The 9,110-nt window shown below is 39.5% G+C and overlaps 1 non-coding gene across 1 annotated transcript; it reads right to left on the bottom strand.

The window, feature by feature from the left end:
* Nucleotides 1-501: 501 nt before the first annotated feature.
* On the bottom strand, nucleotides 502-609 carry LOC112793743 (small nucleolar RNA R71). Its single transcript, XR_003198440.1, has one exon. It is a non-coding gene; the product is annotated as a small nucleolar RNA R71 (small nucleolar RNA).
* Nucleotides 610-9,110: the final 8,501 nt, after the last annotated feature.

Below are 9,110 nucleotides of genomic sequence, written 5' to 3'. Positions count from 1 at the left end.
GTTGAAGCAGACCCTGAACCTGAAAGGACTCTGAAGAGGAAACTAAGAGAAGCTAAATTACAACAATCTAGAGACAACCTTACAGAAATTTTCGAAAAGGAAGAGGAGATGGTAGCCAAAAATAATAATGCAAGAAGGATGCTTGGTGATTATACTACACCTACTTCCAAATTTGATGGAAGAAGCATCTCAATCCCTGCCATTGAAGCAAACAATTTTGAGCTGAAACCTCAACTGGTTGCTCTAATGCAACAGAACTGCAAGTTCCATGGACTTCTATCAGAGGACCCCTATCAGTTTTTAATTGAGTTCTTGTAGATCTGTGAGACTGTTAAGACTAATGGAGTAGATCCTGAAGTCTACAGGCTCATGCTTTTCCCTTTTGCTGTAAGAGACAGAGCTAAAACATGGTTGGACTCACAACCTAAAGATAGCCTGGACTCTTGGGATAAGCTGGTCACGGCCTTCTTGGCTAAGTTCTTTCCTCCTCAAAAGTTGAGCAAGCTTAGAGTGGATGTTCAAACCTTCAAACAGAAAGATGGTGAATCCCTCTATGAAGCTTGGAAAAGATACAAGCAGATGACCAAAAGGTGCCCTTTTAACATGCTTTCAGAGTGGACCATTCTGGATATATTCTATTATGGTCTATCTGAGTTCTCTAAGATGTCACTGGACCATTCTGCAGGTGGATCCATTCACCTAAAGAAAACACCTGCAGAAGCTCAAGAACTTATTGACATGGTTGCAAATAACCAATTCATGTACACTTATGAGAGGAATTCTGTGAATAATGGGACACCTCAGAAGAAGGGAGTTCTTGAGATTGATGCTCTGAATGCCATATTGGCTCAGAACAAAATGTTGACTCAACAAGTCAACATGATTTCTCAAAGTCTGAATGGATAGCAAAATGCATCCAACAGTACTAAAGAGGCATCTTCTGAAGAAGAAGCCTATGATCCTGAGAACCCTGTAATGGCAGAGGTAAATTACATGGGTGAACCTTATGGAAAAACCTATAATTCCTCATGGAGAAATCATCCAAATTTCTCATGGAAGGATCAACAGAAGCCTCAACAAGGCTTTAATAATGGTGAAAGAAACAGGCTTAGCAATAGCAAGCCTTTTCCATCATCTTCTCAGCAACAGACAGAGAATTCTGAGCAGAGCCCCTCTAGCTTAGAAAACATAGTCTCTGATCTGTCTAAGGCCACTTTAAGTTTCATGAGTGAAACAAGATCCTCCATTAGAAATTTGGAGGCACAAGTGGGCCAGCTGAGTAAGAAAATCACTGAAACTCCTCCTAGTACTATCCCAAGCAATACTGAAGAGAACCCAAAGGGAGAGTGCAAGGCCATTGACATAATCAAAATGGCTGAACCTAGAGAGGAAGGGGAGGACGTGAATCCCAATGAGGAAGACCTCATGGGACGTCTCCCAAACAAGAAGGAGTTCCCTATTGAGGACCTAAAGGAATCTGAGACTCATATAGAGACCATAGAGATTCCTTTAAACCTCCTTCTGCCATTCATGAGCTCTGAAAACTATTCTTCCTCTGAAGAGGATGAAGACGTAACTAGAGAGCAAGTTGCTCAATATCTAGGAGCTATCATGAAGCTGAATGCCAAGTTGTTTGGTAATGAGACTTGGGAAGATGCACCTCCCTTGCTCATTAGTGAACTAGATACATGGGTTCAGTGAAGAACAGAAGATTGATGGTTTAGAAGTTATAATAAATTCTCGTTGCAAGTATAGTTTCTAAACCAAGCAATCAACCTTTCTTACAAACGTTTGGTTGTCACAATTAACAAACCCCTTTGGAATTGATAAACGAAGTATTTAAACCTCGTGTCGTCTTCTCAAGGAATTGCAGGGAGTTGTGTTTTATTATTAGTTATGGAAAATAATGTTTTTGGGGTTTAAAAAGGTTTTGAACAAGAGAAAGGGATTGCAGGGAATTAATAAATTAATAATGAAAGAATCTCTTGGCAAGGTATGAAAACTGGAAGTCCTATCCTAGTTATCCTTATCAATGGTGATGAGAATTATATTTTTGCTACCACTTAGTTAACCTTGGCTAAATAAAGGAAGGTCAAGTGGACTAATCAGTTTGATCCTCAGGTCCTAGTCAATTCCTAAGGAAAGACTTGAGTTATTTGAATGCGATTCAATTAGCAAAAATAACAATTATCAATCACAATGAGTTTAATAACTCAAGAGTTACCAATTAATCAACCAAAGCCAATAGTAAATAATCTAAATAAAAAAATAGGGAAAAGCAATCATGAGTTTGAAATACCTCAATTTATATCAAATAAAGAAAATCATAACATGAATGGTCATTAAACAAATAAAAGAGAAAATAACTAAATAAGAACATTGAACCTGAGATGAAGATGAAATATTCCTAAATTCTAAAAATCCTAATCCTAAATCCTAAGAGAGAGGAGAGAACCGCTCTCCCTAAAAACTACATCTAAAACTATGAAAAGTGAATAATGATTAAATGAATTGATGTCCTGAGTCTATGCATGTTCCCTGACTTTAATCTGTGTTTCTGGGCCGAAAACTAGGTTGAAAAATGGCCCAGAATATGTGCCAGTGACTTCTGTAATTCTGCAGATCGCACACGTCACGCGTCTGTGTCGTCCACCCGTTCGCGTCACTCAGCATTTCTCATACCACGCGTGCGCGTCGTCCATGCTTTCGCGTCGTTCATGCAGCTTCCAATCCGCGTGGTCGCGTCAGGCACACGAGCGCGTCATGGTAATTCCATCTATTTCGCGTGGTCGCGTGAGCCATGCAACCGCGTGACTTCTCGCTGGTCATCTCCTCAATTCCTTGTGTTTCTTCCATTTTTGCATGCTTCCTTTTCATTCCTTACGTCGTTCCTGCCCTATGAAGCCTGAAACACTTAAGATACAGATCACGGCATCGAATGGTACGAAAGAAGATAAAAATATACAACTAAAAGGTCCTTAGGAAGCAAGTTATTAATCATAGGATATTTTTAGGAAGGAATTGTAAATACATGCAAATCATATGAATAAGTGGATGAAAAGCTTGATAAAACCACCCAATAAAACACAATATAAACCATAAAATAGTGGTTTATCAACCTCCCCACACTTAAACATTAGTATGTCTTCATGCTAAACCCAACGAGACTAAATAAATGAGTAGGGAAAGGCAAGACTCATGCAATGCAACCTATGAATGTGAATGCAACTACATGCTAAAATGATTCTACCTACTTGGTGAAAAAGTAAATAAATCTTTCAAGAATAAATATGAGTTGGATTTCACTAATTCAAATCACAAAAAAAAAGTACAGATAACTTGCAAGAAGAAGATAGCTCATGAAAGCAGGGAACATAGAATTAAGCACTGAACCCTTACTGGTAGTGTATATCATTCTAACTCTCAAGTGTCTAGGGTCAATTCTCTCAATTCTCTACTAATCTTGCTTTCTATAGCTTGCTCTTCATATAACAATCAACAAAAATTTAATGCACCAATACACAAATCAAGAGGTATTTTAAGGGTTGTAATGGGGTTAGGGTCAAGGTAGGATTGTATTTGGCCAAGTGGACTAAAATCTGAATCCTTAATTAACATAAACTTTCCACCTAACTTAGGACAATTCATGTAATATAAAATCAATAACTACCCATTAACTGCGTTTACTACATATTTATGCATTCCAAGTTTTGAGTACAGTACATATGCATTGCTATTGCCATTTACTTTGAGGCATTTTGTCCCTTTTTTTATTTTTCTGCTTTTTTTTTCTTTTCTTAATTTTTTTTCAATGCATATGATTAAGGTTTTGAATGCATAAACATGTTCTCAACATTTTTCACATTTTCACACAAAGTCTAACATACTCAATTCTCAAACCAAACGTTTCCAAACCCACTTTTCCCACACTTAATTCATGAGCACTTTCACTAGTCTAAGCTAATCAAGGATTCAAATTAAGCACATTATTGTTTTCCGCTTAGAGTTAGTAATAAGCTAAAGTAAAGAACAAATGGGTAAAATAGGCTCAAATTAGTTTGTAAATGATAACGAAAGGGTAAGGCCATATGGGTATGTAAGCTTAGTGAAACAATGCCTCAATCATATAAGTGCATGCATACATCAAACAATGGAAATATAGAATTAAGCAAGATAAAGATTACAATTTTAGAGAGAATAATACACAAAAATAAAATATATTGGTTGATAAAATGCAACCAGTCAAATAGGCTCAAAATCTCACTGGTTTTGTGTGTTCGAGCTCTAAACCATGTTCCAATATAATATTTCTTCAAACAACTTTTAATAAAAGTTTAATTTAAATTAGTGAAATGCTATAGAGAGTTTTCTTGAAAAAGAGAATATTACTTCAACCAAGTAATGGTAATATATGCACAAAATCAAACATGCAAATGCAACAATGAAAAACAAAAAATTGGTGTTGAGAAGGGACTAACTAACCCGTGGAGATAGAAGGGACTAACTAACCCGTGGAGATAGTTATCGACCTCCCCACACTTAAAGATTACACACGTCCTCGGTGCATGCAAAGATGTGCAGGTGGGCGGGGGTTGTGGTTCCTCAGTCGGTGCTCGTTGTATAGTCTTTTTCTTTATCCTTCCTGGTGGCCATCCTGAAAAGGGAGAAGAGAAAGGAACATGAAGTCAAAGGGATAGAGCAAGGGAGAGGGCAGTACGAGTAATAATCATGCCAAAATAAAGAAGAATGTCGTTAACACATGGTCGCGATTCCATGAAATTAGGACATCAGTGGAAACATAGCTTGATAAATTGAGGCAATTAAATGCAAGATGTTTATTGGCATGCTGGCAAAGGCATGAGTAGCATAAATCAAGCATTAAAAGCCATAATGATTATTAGTCGTAAGAGACTAACAATAACGTTTGTATTGACAATCATTTTTAATTAATAAAATATTGGAAAGGGTTTTGTAAAAAAACAGGCATTATAGTAGAAGGATAGAATAATTAAGAATACACAATGCCATATGGGCTTTTTCACAAACATAAAGCATGCATATTAAATAAGGTATGGAAAGTATTAAATTGAACATGCAAGCACCCTTAAAAAAATGATATAAATTGTCAAACAATTTCTTAACAATCCACAAGCAAAATAATGACCCAAATAAATTACCAACACCAATTAAAAGAAAAAAGAAAGAAAAAGAAAAAGAAGGGAAAGAAAAGATTTAGATTTGGGGAAGAAAAGATAAGATATTTGGCTGATTTGGATAAGTTGTGCGGCGCAGGTGACGCGGACACGTGAGTGACGCGTTCGCACGGATAGCACTCCTATGAAATGATGTGAACGCGTCATCCACGCGGTCGCGTGGATCGATTTGTGCCATTAGCGCGAGGGCAGCCTCGCGGTCGTGCAACTCTCTGTTTGAAACTCATATTGCCAAATTTTTGGGTGACGCGATCGCGTGGTGGACGCGATCGCATGGTTGGCCATGTTTTAAAGAACGGCGCGGACGCGTGGAGCACGCGTACGCATGGCAAGGCTTGTGCGGCTAGCACAAGTCCAGCCCAATTCCAGCTCAACTTTCGGCTATACACCCTTATACGTCGATTTACAGAGCACGCGTTCACATGGGTGACGCGGACGCGTGGGAGGCATTTTTCCTATATAACGCGGATGCGTCATCGACGCGGTCGCGTGGATCAATTTGTGCTAAAGGCACGCCTCCAGCCACACTTTCGCGTGACTCTCTGTTCAATTTTGTTTTCTTCCCAACGCACTTGTGACGCGGACGCGTCGCGTGCGATTTTTTTTATGCAGTATGAAAAATGTAATGAATGTTATGCAAAATTCCAGGTTCAATCAAAACTCAAAAATAGACTAAAAATTAAACTGAAAAAAAAAAGGAACGATCATACCATGGTGGGTTGTCTCCCACCTAGCACTTTTAGTTAAAGTCCTTAAGTTGGACATTTGATGAGCTTTCTGTCATGGTGGCTTATGCTTGTACTGATCCAGGAATCTCCACCAATGTTTGGAATTCCAACAGCCTCCAGGGTCCCAAACGAGGCATGTAAAGCCCTTAGGTGAGTTCAAACAGGCTTCAAGGCTCCCGGGGTGTTGAATGTCAGAACAGACTCCAGGATCCCAAACTTTTCTTCTACACCCGTCTTTGTCTTGATCTACATTTTTCCAGCCGGGTGGTGAGTAGTCTGAATTCTCACTGCAGTGACCAAACAGTTTCCGAGATCCTTTCAATTGAGCTTGACACCAATCCTTGCACCTTAAATTGAAGTGCGAAGCCTCATTGAGTCTTGCATACCAGCACTAAGTGCGAGTCATTTCCCTTTTGCTCTTAAAGCCACAAAGAGCTCTAAGCTGGCCATCTGCTTCAAGCAAACCATATTCAAGTGAAAAATTGAAAATGAAAGTCAAGGATTTTACCCACTTGAAGTCTGTACTGGGTGGTAATGGCCTTGGGATAGGTGTTTCCTGTGGTTCTGCAAGCTCTACTCCCTTGTGGTCTTCAGTGAATTCCTCCACTTCTTTGCTAACTTCTTCAAATTCAACCATGTCTTGATCAAAGTATCCAATATGTTCCTCATTACTCGAGTCATAATTAGGAGGTTGAGAAAAATCTACATCTGCATCATCTTCATATTCACTTGGGGAAGATTCTTCCATGTCAAAGAATTTACTTGCGGATGCAAGTTCATTACTAAGAGAACTTGACTTTTGATTGTCATCATCAAGGAAACATGTGTCTTGGATTATTCCGTCCAGTTCTTCATAAGATATCTGCATTGGAGGCTGTGCAAAATCCTCTTTAGCGTCAATTGTAACATCCTTGACGAAAGGTTCCATAACTCTGGATTCCTGTGGAGGTTCAGCATCTCCTAAATCTTCAACCAACTCTTCTTCTTCTACAATGACAGCATCCTCTACTTGTTCCAGTACAAAGTTATGCTCTATGCTGTCCACTGGAGTTTCTAGCGTCTTCTTTGTGCTGCGTTCTTCATTATATTCTCCACATGAAGCCATGGGAGTCTGTTGAGTGACTGAACATCTGGAAGATAATTGATTAATTGCTTGCTCCAGTTGATGAAGGGTTGCATTAAATTAGTTTACTGATTCTTCGAAGTGAACCTGTGATTCTTGGCTTGATGAATATGGATATGGTTCATAGGGGAGTGGTGGTTCTTGGGAGTAATTGGTTTGGCGTTGGGGCAGATAAGGATTATATGGTGGCGAATGGCGAAAAGAAGCTTGTGAGTGTGGTGGTTCGAAGTTATGTTGTGAGGATGGTCTCTGAGTGTAGGGTGGGGCCTGTTGGTAGCTACAAGGGGGTCCACCAAGTCTATCAGTTGGGTATGCATTGTAGAATGGTCTCCGTCCATGGTATCTAGGTGGGTGTTGTTTCCCAAAAGGGTGATCATATCCTCTTGGCTCCATCCATCTTTGATTGCTTAGACCTTGATGCATAGTCCTGTTATAGCTTCCATTCCTTGCAACAAAAGTAGAACCAAACTCAAAGCGAGAGGGGTGAGAATTCATAGTAGTTATCAGAAATAAGAAGGGAAAACAAAAACAAATAAACAAGTAAAAGAAAAATATTTACAATAACCAATAATGAGGCTACCGTTTGCAATTCCCCGACAACGGTGCCATTTTGAAGAACGGAAGATTGATGGTTTAGAAGTTATAATAAATTCTCATTGCAAGTATAGTTTTTAAACCAAGCAATTGGTGCACGAATTTGTGATCCGCACAACTAACCAGCAAGTGCACTGGGTCGTCCAAGTAATACCTTACGTGAGTAAGGGTCGATCCCACGGAGATTATTGGTTTGAATCAAGCTATGTTTATCTTATTATTCTTAGTCAGGATATCAATTAAAATTATCAGTTGGAATTATTAGATTGGAAAAATAAAAGAGAATAAAAGCGTTACTTGTTGTGCAGTAATGAGAAATATATTGGAGTTTTGGAGATGCTTTGTCCTCTGAACTTCAACTCTTCCTTGAAATCCTTTTCCACACGCAAAGTCCCTTCCATGGCAAGCTCTATGTAGGGTGTCACCGTTGTCAATGGCTACTTCCCATCCTCTCAGTGAAAACGTTCCTATGCTCTGTCACAGCACGGCTAATCATCTGTCGGTTCTCAATCAGGTTGGAATAGAATCCATTGATTCTTTTGCGTTTGTCACTAACGCCCAGCCTTCAGGAGTTTGAAGCTCGTCACAGTCATTCAATCCCAGAATCCTACTCAGAATACCACAGACAAGGTTTAGACTTTCCGGATTCTCATGAATACCGCCATCAATCCGGCTTATACCACGAAGATTCTGAGTAATGAATCTAAGAGATACTCATTCAATCTGATGTAGAACGGAGGTGGTTGTCAGGCACACGTTCATGGATTGAGGAAGGTGATGAGTGTCACGGATCATCACCTTCTCCATAATTAAGCGCAAATGAACATCTTAGATAAGAACAAGCGTGTTTGAATGGAAAATAAAGGAATTGTATTAATTCATCGAGACGCTGCAGAGCTCCTCACCCCCAACAATGGAGTTTAGAGACTCATGCCGTCAAAAAGTATGTAATTCAGATCTGAAAAAATGTCATGAGGTACAAAATAAGTCTCTAAAAGTTGTTTAAATAGTAAACTAGTAACCTAGGTTTACAGAAAATGAGTAAACTGAGATAATCGGTGCAGAAATCCACTTCTGGGGCCCACTTGGTGTGTGCTGGGGCTGAGACTAAAGCTATCCACGAACTGAGGCTTTTCTTGGAGTTGAACTCCAAGTTATAACGTGTTTTGGGCGTTCAACTCCGGATCATGACGTTTTTCTGGCGTTTAACTCCAGACAGCAGCATGTACTTGGCGTTCAACGCCAAGTTGCGTCGTCTATCTTCGCGCAAAGTATGGACTATTATATATTGCTGGAAAGCCCTGGATGTCTAATTTCCAACGCCGTTGAGAGCGCGCCAATTGGACTTCTGTAGCTCCAAAAAATTCATTTCGAGTGCAGGGAGGTCAGAATCCAACAGCATCAGCAGTCCTTTTTCAGCCTAACTCAGATTTTTGCTCAGCTCCTTCAATT

This window comes from Arachis hypogaea, chromosome 3, assembly GCF_003086295.3.
Source record: "Arachis hypogaea cultivar Tifrunner chromosome 3, arahy.Tifrunner.gnm2.J5K5, whole genome shotgun sequence".
Classification (NCBI taxonomy): Eukaryota; Viridiplantae; Streptophyta; class Magnoliopsida; order Fabales; family Fabaceae; genus Arachis; species Arachis hypogaea.
The sequence above is the reverse complement of the archived record's forward strand: the minus strand, read 5'-3'. Positions and strand labels throughout refer to the sequence as shown.